Source organism: Cimex lectularius, unplaced genomic scaffold (assembly GCF_000648675.2).
Source record: "Cimex lectularius strain Harlan isolate CLEC.00 unplaced genomic scaffold, Clec_2.1 scaffold137, whole genome shotgun sequence".
Classification (NCBI taxonomy): Eukaryota; Metazoa; Arthropoda; class Insecta; order Hemiptera; family Cimicidae; genus Cimex; species Cimex lectularius.
In genome coordinates this window covers 17735-29752 of record NW_019392687.1, presented here as the reverse complement: position 1 = coordinate 29752, position 12018 = coordinate 17735, and the positions used below count along the sequence as shown (strand labels likewise).

Here is a 12018-nt window from a genome sequence, read left to right as displayed (position 1 = left end):
AAATTAAAATCAAATCTTTCATAGCTATCTATTTCTCTAAATCTCTCTCACTCTTTATCTCTACCACTCTATAACTCTGATTTTTGGATTGTTTCTCTACTCTCCGCGTTTTTCTGTTTGTGCGTGTGGTGTGATGTGTATGTGTGTGCTTATAAGATTTTTGATTTTTATGTTTGCCCTGCTTGAACATGTGTACCAACCTGAGGTTTCTCTCTATTTCTCTTGTTATCTCTATTTCTCTCTATCTTACTCCCCCATTTTTCCTTCCTTCTATATATTAATTTGATGGGGATATAAGAATCGTTCATCTAGATTGTGCCTTTTTACTTTTGTTAGAGCTCACTAGTCAGCTTTGGGCTGTTAATCAGTTCCTTAGCATGTATTTGAGGAGGTCCTCATAGTAGCCCAGAAATTTGTCTCTTCCGCTCACTCTTCAATCTGCTCACTGTTACTTCTGCCCGTACTCCTATACATTATCCAGACAAGAGACTTCCTCGTTTTATTTTGGTTAACCTCCAATGATTCTTCTGTTTTTTTTTAGTTTTGCGTGTGGTCGATGGTGATGATCACTTTGAAACTATCCTAATCATTAGAAATCTCACTTTGCTAACAAATCTCTCTTGCAGCTCTATTTTCTTTCCATTTAAAATTTGGGGAAAGTTGATTATTTTCAAGTATAATTTGCTACCGACGTTGATTGTTTCTTCGTTCCAGCGTTTATTCTCCATTCCGTTCTCGTAAGACCAAGCCTAGATTAGGATCGGATTATACGCTTCGCAGTTGACGATTTCCGCCGGCAACGAATCCGATAAGCCGGATTACGAGTCGGCCTCTTTTGTAAGAATCACCTCATTGGTGCCTGGCGACAGCGTGGTGAATGGCCAGCATGGGATAAAATCCGTCCGAACCGGATGACCCCGGCGTACTTTTCGGTTTCTCAGTTTTTTCGCTTTCCTCCTCCTCCCCGAAAACTACGATGTCCCATTTTGTCAGTGTTATTTAACTGTTGGGCCGTTCCTGCGAATAACCCCGATCACCGGTAACATAAGATAGGGCTACATTTCCACCTAAGATGCAGTTCGGTGGATAGTGAAAAATAACGCCTTTGAATGAAAGAAAAGACTGGGACAACATAACTAACGAAAAATATAAAAAGAGAAATAGAAAGTGGGAGATAAATACACATACACATACATACAGAGAGAGAGAGAGAGAGAGAGAGAGAGAGAGAGAGAGAGAGAGAGAGTGTGTGAAATGATGAATGTTGGAGTGAGTGCGGTGTTCAATCCTTTTTTTTTTTTTTAAAGATAGTTCCTACTCACTAGAGGATTTCTACAACCACCAAAAGTTTTGCAATTCATTCATCAGATTGTAGAAATCCTTCAACCTGATGATGAGCTAAGGGCTCGAAATCGGGACCGTTGGAAAACAACTTACTGTGCGTAGGAACTATTTTTTTTTAAAAAAGGATAGAAAGATAGATAGTTAGAGAAAATAGATGGGTATTTAGATACATACAAGAGTGGAAAGAAATAAAGGATAAGAAGATAGATATGTAATTGACAGAAAGAGAAGGAACGAATGAATGAATTAATGCGATTTTATTTAATGTTGCATACATTCAAAAGGGAAAAGAAAAGATGGATATGGAGATATATAGATGGATAAATAAATAGAATAAATAAATTAAATAGCTTCATAAATAGATAGACAAACAGGTAGCTAGATAGTTAAATACATAAATAGATAGATAGATAGAGTGAGAGAGAGAGAGGAGTGAGTGAGAGAGAGAGAGAGAGAGAGAGAGAGAGAGAGAGAGAGAGAGAGAGAGAGTAAGAGAGAGTGTGACAAAAGATAGATAGTCAGAGAAATGGATAGATAAAGGTATAATAAGGAAGCATGGATGAAATGATGAAAAGGCAGACTAAGAGGGAGAGAGCAAAAGAGAGAACGAGAGACAAAATGAGAAAGAGAGAGAGACAGTGAGAGAGAGAGAGTAAGAGAGAGTGTGACAAAAGATAGATAGTCAGAGAAATGGATAGATAAAGGTATAATAAGGAAGCATGGATAAAATGATGAAAAGGCAGACTAAGAGGGAGAGAGCAAGAGAGAGAACGAGAGACAAAATGAGAAAGAGAGAGAGACAAAATGAGAAAAAGAAAGAGAAAGTGAGAGAGTGTGAGAGACAAAATTAGAAAGAGAGAGAGAGAGAGAGAGAGAGAGAGAGTGATATATAGACGAACAGATAAACGGTCAGAGATATAGGTAGATAAAACGATAATATGGAAGCATGGATGAAATGTTGAAAAGGTAGACTAAGAGGGAGAGAGCAAAAGATAGAACGAGAGACAGAACGAGAAAGAGAGAGAGAAATATTAGGAATATTTAGAAATAAAAATAGAGAGACAAAATAATTCAGTAAAATTGAGGTAGTCTATCCTACTATTGGTATTTTATATTTTTATGCAGACAGAATCAAACGCACACAACACACGCACACGCTCGCGCAGAGTTGTTTCATAAATTATTAATAGGTCAATAGCTCGATTTGCAGATTAGGCATTTAAACCGCTAATTTTTTTCAACACTTCCACAAATGTATAAAGAGAACTCAACAATCAATGAATTCAACTACGAATGGGGAAAGTGATATGAAAATGAAAAGCAGTTGTCACGCAAATACGCACGAACCAATTAAACAGACCACTTCTCACGGAATCACGAAAGTGTTATATTACAGAGGTAAAATTTAACTTGAGTAAAAATATAAATACGATATTTTCACTTTTTGAGCCTTCTATAAAGGCAGGTGAATGTAAAAATTAACGTGTGGTGATTAGTGACCGTTAATCGATAATTATTTAGAAATCGTGAGATGCGGTCTGGTGTGATGTAGGTTTCAGAAAAACATTTTCTTTATCGTGCCAACGTTTCGAACTGTATTGAGATCATCTTCAGGGCCTGGGATTTACAAACATTGTTTCCATTTAACAAATACATTTTGGATGTGGAAAAGTGAATTTATACCCAGGCCCTGAAGATGATTTCAATAATGTTCGAAACGTTGGCTCGATTAAGAAAATGTTTTTCTGAAACCTACATCACACCCGACCGCATCTCACGATTTCTAAATAAGTAAAAATTAATTAACTAATATATTTGGTTTTTAATTTTTTCAGGTTGTTTGATATATTTTTGTTTAAATCATAATAATTTTTTTATTGTATACAATTATTTATTTCAATTTAATATTCAGACTATTGTTCATGGGAAGATGAGGAAATGGCATCGTTTGACGGACATTATCTGCTCGTTGGTTATCGCAGTCCATGGCCGACGCTTTTCATCACAATCGACTAGGAAGACAATCGAGTCTGTCGCTTTGCAGCTTGGCAGACTGTCGTCTTTTGTAATCGGCTGACCTTTGGTGCAAACTAGCACGTCCATGCCGTATGAATATTTATGATTCGAACCATTACAAACGCCCAGGAAAGTCGTTATCTTCTGGCCATCTGGAGACATTCGCAAGACGGAGTTAAACTTAGAAGTACGTTCTATGATGGTAATAACCAGCTAATAATTTCAGATGCTAAGTTAAACAAACAACAGGGACGTTATTTAGTTATAAATTGAAAAATCACAGTATTGTTAAAAATTAGCACCTTAGAGAATCAAGAACTTTTTCTTTTCTTTACTTAAATAAACTATAAATTAACCAAAAATCGTATTCTGTAGACATAAAGAACAAAACTACGAAAGATCTACTAAATTTACTAAAGTTGGAAATGATATCACCTCAAAAGTGTAAAACTATTAACATGCTTGTTAAAAAATAATTACCTTCAATGGTATATTAATTAGTATCTTATTGAGGCTACTAGTATTCTTTTAACATAATATTATCTCAAATTATCCAATTGGAAGAAACTAATAAAATCATTGAAGTCATCAAACTCATAAAATATGATGTCCAAAGTCCGATGTCGAAATGCGCATTAGATTGATAAACAAGAACTTTGAACATTTCACTTAGATTTGGAGATAATCAGCAAAAGTATGTTGCTGCAGAACAGATCATATAGATAGGAAACAGAATAGAAGGGAGCCGAAGACGGAGCCCTGTCGAACCACCCACATCACTGGCGACTCGGTTTCTCCATCATCGCGTGGGAACACAAACTAATTCATTACTGAACAGGAGAAACCAAGGATAGGCATTTTTTACAGAAAGATAACATGGTCAAACCTATTGAAACCATTCTTAAATCAAAACCTCTAGTACAGTCACTTTGGATTACCAATTTCAAAATGTTTCATACTGACATAACCTTCAAAATATTGAATTTTTACAACGTTAAAAAGTAATAACCCTAAATAATCTATTAGTTACTAACATGCTCAAAAATTCTTCAACGTTTAATTATTCAGATATCGTGAGATGCGGTCGGGTGTGATGTAGGCTTCAGAAAAACATTTTCTTTTACGTGCCAACGTTTCGATCTTTTATTGAGATCATCTTCAGGGCAACGTTTAATGTTCTGTTGCAAACGTTAAAAAAGTAACTTCGAGGATTGTGGTGAAAAAGTAATCATTTCAATGTGCCATTGTAACTTAATGAGGTTACAACCTCCAAAAATGATTTGAGATTCAGAGTTATAACCTAAAACAATGAAACAGTTCTCCCCAGTTGTGGGTAAAATGTAATACTTTCAAACAAATTAAGTTAGTAACATAATATTGGTTATACCTTCGTTATTTAATAAGATTTATAGCCGGAAATATAATCTTACAATATCTCAACTTCTAATATGTAGGTACGTCAAATAATAATAACCTGAAACAATAGTAATTAGTAACTTTTGCAAGTTGGAATGGTTACACTTCAAAATGTTTCTTACTGACATAACCTCCAAAATATTGAAGTTTTAGAACATTTGGTAAAAAGTAAATCTTAAATTATCTATTAGTTAGTAACTTGTTCAAAAATTCTTCAAGATTCAGTGTTCTGTTGGAAACGTTAAAAAAAAGTAACTTCGAGGTTTGAGGTGAAAAAGTAATTATTTCAATGTGTCATGGTTAGTAACTGAATGAGGTTATAACCTCCAAATTTTGGTTATACCTTCGTAAGTTAATAAGATTTATTGCTAGAAATATAATCTTATAATATCTTAACTTTTAATATGTAGGACCATCAAATAATAATAACATAAAACACGGTTTCACCTCAAAATGTAAAAGGTGTATTAGGTTTGTTAAAAAATTATAAACTTGAACAAAAAAGTAGATTTTAACAAGTTTATAACCTTAAAACGTTTACAGTATTGATTTTGAACGTTATTACCTTATACGTATTACACTTAGAGCAGATTAGATTATAAATTTGAGTAAAATATAAAAGGATTTCTATAACAATAACTGAAAAAGTCAAGTATGAGTGATACAATGAGGTTATAACCTCAAAAATCTGGCTAGCGACGTTATAACCTTATAATTTTATCGAAGAGAAACTTAAGAGTTTCAAAACGGTGTGGAAGCAACATTTTTGAACAAAGTAACTACTAACCTTAAAAAACCGTCCGATTTGTTCTAAAGTTAGTTTTGTGGCAAACCGATGACCCTGAAGCTTTCATCCGACCTTATCAATTTAATATATTTTATGAATAATTGTGCAAGCTGTCTCTACTTTGTACCATGGCATTGATTATTTAACAAAGTATCAGGGTTTCGGTTGTAGAAAAAAAAATCTTCAGGATAGCAATTAATTGAACTTTCCTTTCTTGTGGTCTTGGTTGACCGATCTGACTTATCGACCAGGCATTATTAATATATTTTACGATCTAAATCAACAATCCGGTTATGAATAAGCGTATTTAACTCACCCATGTCAACAACACATGGAGTCATGGTCCCCCTCGCTGTAACCGGCGCTTCTCCTGCATATGCTATTCTCGTCTTAACTCCGACAATGCCAAGTCGATATCGCGAGGTTGGAAGCAGAAACTTTTTCTATCGATTAGGACTGTATTAAAAATGACCTATTTCCCTCCTGAATCCGTCGCGTTCTATTCTTAAATAGTTGGCTTTCAACTGAACAGAGACTGCGACTCTAATAAGCGGCACGTGACCGCCTAAGGTCGAAAATTTCTTTTCTTTGCTAAATGAGAGGCCTATTTATCAAACGAACAATCCTTTCAACCCTTCCTTCTTGAAAGCGTTATACTAACCTTGAGATCTAACAGATTTAATGTCTAATCGTACAAAGAAATTAAGGAAAATTGCTATTTCTAACTAGGACAAATTGCAGAAAAATAAAAGCTACTCAAAGTGTTAGTTACGTCACTTCAAATACACCAACCTTCAAGTTCAATTTAAATTTCTACTCACTCTCTTTCTCGCTCCTTCACACCCTCTCCTTCTCATTCATACTATCCTTCTTGTTCTATTTAGAAAACAATATCATCTATGTTTTTCTCTCTCTCTCTCTCTCTCTCCCTTTCTCACTCTCACTATATATATGTGTTTATTTTTCTATCTCTGTCCACCTATCTACCCATCTTCCTCTAACTTTCTCCCACAAAACTCTCTCTCTATTTTCTTACCCAGAATCCCTCTCCCTCTCAAACATATTCTACCTCACTTAGTATCACTTTTTTCCTATTTTCCTTCTTCGTTCTCAACTCTTCTTTCCTCTCTATGCATCGATATATACAGGGTGAATTGCTACTCGTGCTACAAACTTCTCCAGTAGATTCTTCACCCTAAAATGAACAAAAAAGTTCATATTGTCCATGGTCCGATTCTCAACCATTTCAGAGTANCCAGCCTAGGCCAACTTGGCCTCCGTTAACTTGTTCAGCGTAATAAGTTACATGCTTCAACTTGGAATTGGGATTTGTTGGTGTTATTGCTTTATTATAATCGTGCAATATTGCTGGTATAAATTGTGAAAAGAAAATTAAGAGTTCCTATATATATATATATATATATATCTTTCTTTCCATTTCTACCAATAACTATCTCTCCATCCCTATCAGTCACTCTCTCTCTTTCTCTCCCTCTCCATAACCATTTCCCTTTCTCTCACAAATCTCTCTCTCTCTCTCTCTCTCTCTCTCTCTCTCTCTCTCTCGCTCTCTCTATCAATACATTCTGTCTTTTTTTCTTTCTTCTTTCACTATACTCCCTTTCCCTTCCTTCCAATCTCGCTCTTTCTTTTTTCTCAACATCTCGCAAAACACTCTCTCCATTCCTCTTTTTCTTTCCTCCCTCTCTCTTTGGTATTTTCCTTTTATCCCACTAATCTTTCTCTCTCTTTATTTCTATATATCTATTTCATGTTTTGTCTCACTTCCTCTCACTCTTTTATTCATATTCTCTTTCCTTCCACTTACTTTTCTCATGCCCTACTTTTGCTCCCATTTCATATCTCTATCTCTCTCTCCTTCCCTTTTCTATCACAAAACTCTCTCCCCAACTTTCTTTTTCTTTTATCTCTATTTCTCTGGACGAGGATTCCAACAATATTATTACAACGCTCTTAAGAAATTAACCTAGCACTGTCAACTCGATGGACGCCACTTGGCGCTCAGTGATGAAAGCCCAAGAATCCAAGAAGCCATTTTTTGAAGAAACATAACATGGTCAACCCTATTGAAAGCCGTCTTAAATCACAAGCTCTAGTACAGTGACTTACCCAATTTCAAAATGTTTCATACTGACATAATCTTCAAAATATTGAAGTTTTACAACGTTTGTTAAAAAGTAATAACCCTAAATAATCTATTAGTTACTAACATGCTCAAAAATTCTTCAAGATTCAGGGTTCTGTTGGAAACGTTAAAAAAAGTGACTTCGAGGATTGAGTATTGAAAAAGTAAAAATTTCAATGGGTCATAGTTAGTAACTTAACGAGGTTATAACCTCCAAAAATGATTTGAGATGCAGTTATAACCTAAAAAAAGGAACAGTTCTTTGTGGTTAAAATGTATTACTTTTAATTAAATTATGTTCGTTATAACTTCGTAATTTAATAAGATTTAGTGCTAGAAATATAATCTTATAATATCTTAACTTCTAATATGTAGGTCCGTCAAATAATAATAACCTCAAACAATAATAATTAATAGCTTCTGCAAGTTGGAATGGTTACACTTCAAAATGTAAAAGGTTTATTAAGTTTATTAAAAAATTGTAACCTTAAACATTAAAACATTTTCTTTATCGTGCCAACGTTTCGATCTTTATAGATGCTTTTCTGAAACCTACATCACACCAGACCGCATCTCACGATTTCCGAATAATCATCGACTAACCGTCACCAATCATCACCACACACCTAAACATTAAAGTAGATTTTAACAAGGTCATAACCTAAAAACGTTTACAATATTGATCAAATATTTTGAACGATATTACCATATACATATTTAACTTAGAACAGATTAGATTATAAATTTGAGTAAAATGTAAAAGGATTTCTGTAACATTAACTGAAAAAGTCAAGTAGCAGTAAGTAGCAAAAGTAAGTAGCACAATGAGGTTATAACCTAAAAAAGGTTTTATACTAGTCTAGGGACGTTATCACCTTATAACTTTATTGAAGAGAAACTTAAGAGTCTAAAAATGGTGTGGAAGCAACTTTTTGAAAAAAGTAACCACTAACCTTAAAAAACTTGGCATTTTAGGTTTGTACATCAATTGTGATACTGCAAGAAATCTGTCCGATTTTTTCCAAAGCTATTTTGTGGCAAACCGTAGACCCTGAACCTTTCATCTGACCTTATCAATTTAATATATTTCATGAATAATTAATTATTAATTGTGCAAGCTGTCTCTACTTTGTAGCTTATAAAATCATCAATTTAACAAAAAATTGTTGTCTTTTTATGAAAAATACCGAATCATAAACATTAAGATCATTACGTGGCCAAGGTAAGCAGGGTTTAAACCGGTGCTTTCTTACAGGTTGCACTACTCTATGCCTTGTTCCTTTTTTTAAATATAGGAATGAAGAAAGTGGAGAAAGACTCCTGGAAAGAAGCCAGAATGTGAAACTGAGAGCGATAAATCGGCGGAAATCACTCCAACGTTGGAACGAGGGTCTGCTCGTTTTTTGAGGAATAGCAGACGTCCCATGAAACCCTTTCGGCCTGGAAAGTGAATGAATAACGCAGTCGGAAATAGCCCGAAGTACGAGTGAGGACTCCGGGCCACGGGCCAGGACGACATGGCCGAGGGCCACAGGGCCCCAGAGAAAAGAAATTACCCGCGAGGCCGCTAATTGCTCCATCTCCTCTTTGTTTTTCCGCCTGTTCCTGTTAAAAATATCGCTTAACCCGCGAAATCCCCGTGCCAAGTGTTTCGGACAAGGTCGAGGTCTGGATTTACGAATGTGGCATTCTTTTCATTTTCTATCGACAGGTTTTTATCATTGAAGTAGAACCGAGATACAGGACGACCTTTACAATAGCCTTAACGTCCATCATCGTGACGTTTATCGCAGGATTTTCGAACTAATTTATCCTAATGTTTACCTTCGACCTCTTAATATAGTTATACTCATCTGACCTTAATCCCTTGATATAGGAATTTTTGGGGAAAATTTTTATTGCGACAGAATATTCGAAACCGACTAAACTGGCTTTATTTTTATTTTGGACTATTATACATCAGAAGAACATTGATGTATATTTAAATAAAGTGATATTCTTCACATAATTAAATATATAAACCCACACGTTATTTATACAAAATCTATCAAATTTAATTTAAATCTAACAACATTCACTCATATTCACATTTTGATAATGACGATTTGATTAAATTACAATTATTTTTTTTAAATTCTTTCAATCACACAATCCTGCACATGTCTACTTTTGCTTTCATATTTAAACTTACAAGTATTACATGAGAAAACATTCATTCATTCATTTTCTCATTCGTTGAACAAAACTTTCAATTGCACAAACATTCACTCACTAGCTTATTGGTTAATGATAAATTCATTAACGTTCACTTACTTCTTCTCAACTTACCTTGTGTTTTTCACAATCATTCACACATTTTGCAATCGTTTATTATTCATATTTCATCTAATAACATTCACATGTTCCCTACTGCCTAATAACAAAAAAAGTATCTATTTTCTTAGTCTCTTTAAAACTATTGACTCAATCATTTTTCCCTTCGTAACTATCTCATTCACGGCCTCCCTATTTCGTTATATTATTTCTAACCAACATTCTCATTTCAAAGAACATTCACAAATTTATTTTATTTCTGATAAATTCATGCACTTCCGCGATTTTGTAACCTATCTATCTCAGTACAAATCAGTTACTCATTCACTAAGCTATCATTATCCATAATTTCACAAATATTTAATAAAAAATTACTTTCTTACTTTCATTTAAACAATTCTATCAATCATTCTTTCCTTTCATAAATTATTAGTTCATTCTTCTACGTTTTAGTTCATTATATTATTTCTAACCAACCTTCTCACTTCAAAGAACATTCACAAATTTTTTTATTATTGATAAATTCATTCACTTTCGCGAATTTTTCACCTTAATATCTCAATATAAATCAGTCACTCATTCACTAATCTATCATTATTCATAATTTCACAAATATTTAATAAAAAAGTACTTTCTTAGTTTCATTTAAACAATTCTATCAACCACTCTTCCCTTCATAAATCACTAGTTCATTCTTCTACGCTTTAATTCATTATATTAGTTTCAACCAACCTTCTCACTTCAAAGAACATTCACAAAATTTTTGATTATTGATAAATTCATTCACTTTCGCGATTTTTTCACCTTAATATCTCAATATAAATCAGTCACTCATTCACTAATCTATCATTATTCATAATTTCACAAATATTTAATAAAAAAGTATTTTCTTAGTTTCATTTAAACAGTCTATCAATCACTCTCTCCTTTCATAAATTACTAGTTCATTCTTTTACGCTTTAGTTCATTATATTATTTCTAACCCACCTTCTCACCTCAAAGAACATTCACAAATTTATTTTATTGCTGATAAATTCATTCACTTTCGCGATTTTTTCACCTTAATATCTCAATATAAATCAGTTACTCATTCACTAATCTATCATTATTTCCAATTTCAGAAATATTTAATAAAAAAGTACTTTCTTAGTTTCATTTAATCAATTCTATCAATCACTCTTTCTCTTCATAAATCACTAGTTCATTCTTCTACATTTTAGTTCATTATATCATTTTCAACCAACCTTCTCACTTCGAAGAACATTCACAAATTTATTTTATTAGTGACAAATTCATTCACATTCGCGTTTTTTAACCTTAATATCTCAATATACAATCAGCCACTCATTCACTTATGTATCATTCTTCACAATTTCACAACTATTTAATAAAAAAGTACTTTCTTAGTTTCATTTAAATAATTCTATCAATCATTTTTTCTCTTCATAAATTATTAGTTCATTATTCTACGCTTTATTTCATTATATTATTTCTAACCAATCTTCTCACCTCAAAGAACATTCACAAATTTAACCCTAACAAAAAATAAGAAAACCGTGAAATAAATATTCCTTATTGACTTAAAATCGATCGGTTTTTGTCATCGATGTTCTGCGCCTTTATTAGCAGTTTGATCTTTGAAGATCCACTGAAGATCGCGATAAGGATCCGGCTATAATGTAGCGAGGACTGGCAGACCAGGTTGCAACTTGTAACCGATTTGTGTGTGTCAAAAGGTAATATTTATTTATGAAAGTTGTCCTTTTTTTATTACATATAACATGAGTGAATCAACTTTCCAATTTCTTTTTGAGACCTTGGTCTTTAAGGCCGACGAGGCGTTTTCCCGAATTTCACCTGTTACGCCCTTCTCATCCTTGTTTGGCATTCATTTCGGGACAATCGCAGTTTCATAAGGACGAGAGAGGATCATTTCGCAAGGGCCTATATAGAAAAATTTCGCAATTCATTATCGGATGATCGATGTGGGGACTGT

General features: G+C 33.7%; 1 protein-coding gene across 1 annotated transcript in view; it reads right to left on the bottom strand.

Annotated features, from left to right (window-relative positions):
• The window catches only part of LOC106664804 (calpain-9-like), a 44679-nt gene extending 38630 nt beyond the window's left edge, over positions 1 to 6049 (bottom strand). Inside the window, exon 1 of the mRNA XM_014390815.2 lies at positions 5880 to 6049. The gene's annotated coding sequence lies outside the window, so the exon portion shown is untranslated. The remainder of the gene's footprint in view (positions 1 to 5879) is intronic.
• Between the last annotated feature and the right edge of the window lie 5969 nt (positions 6050 to 12018).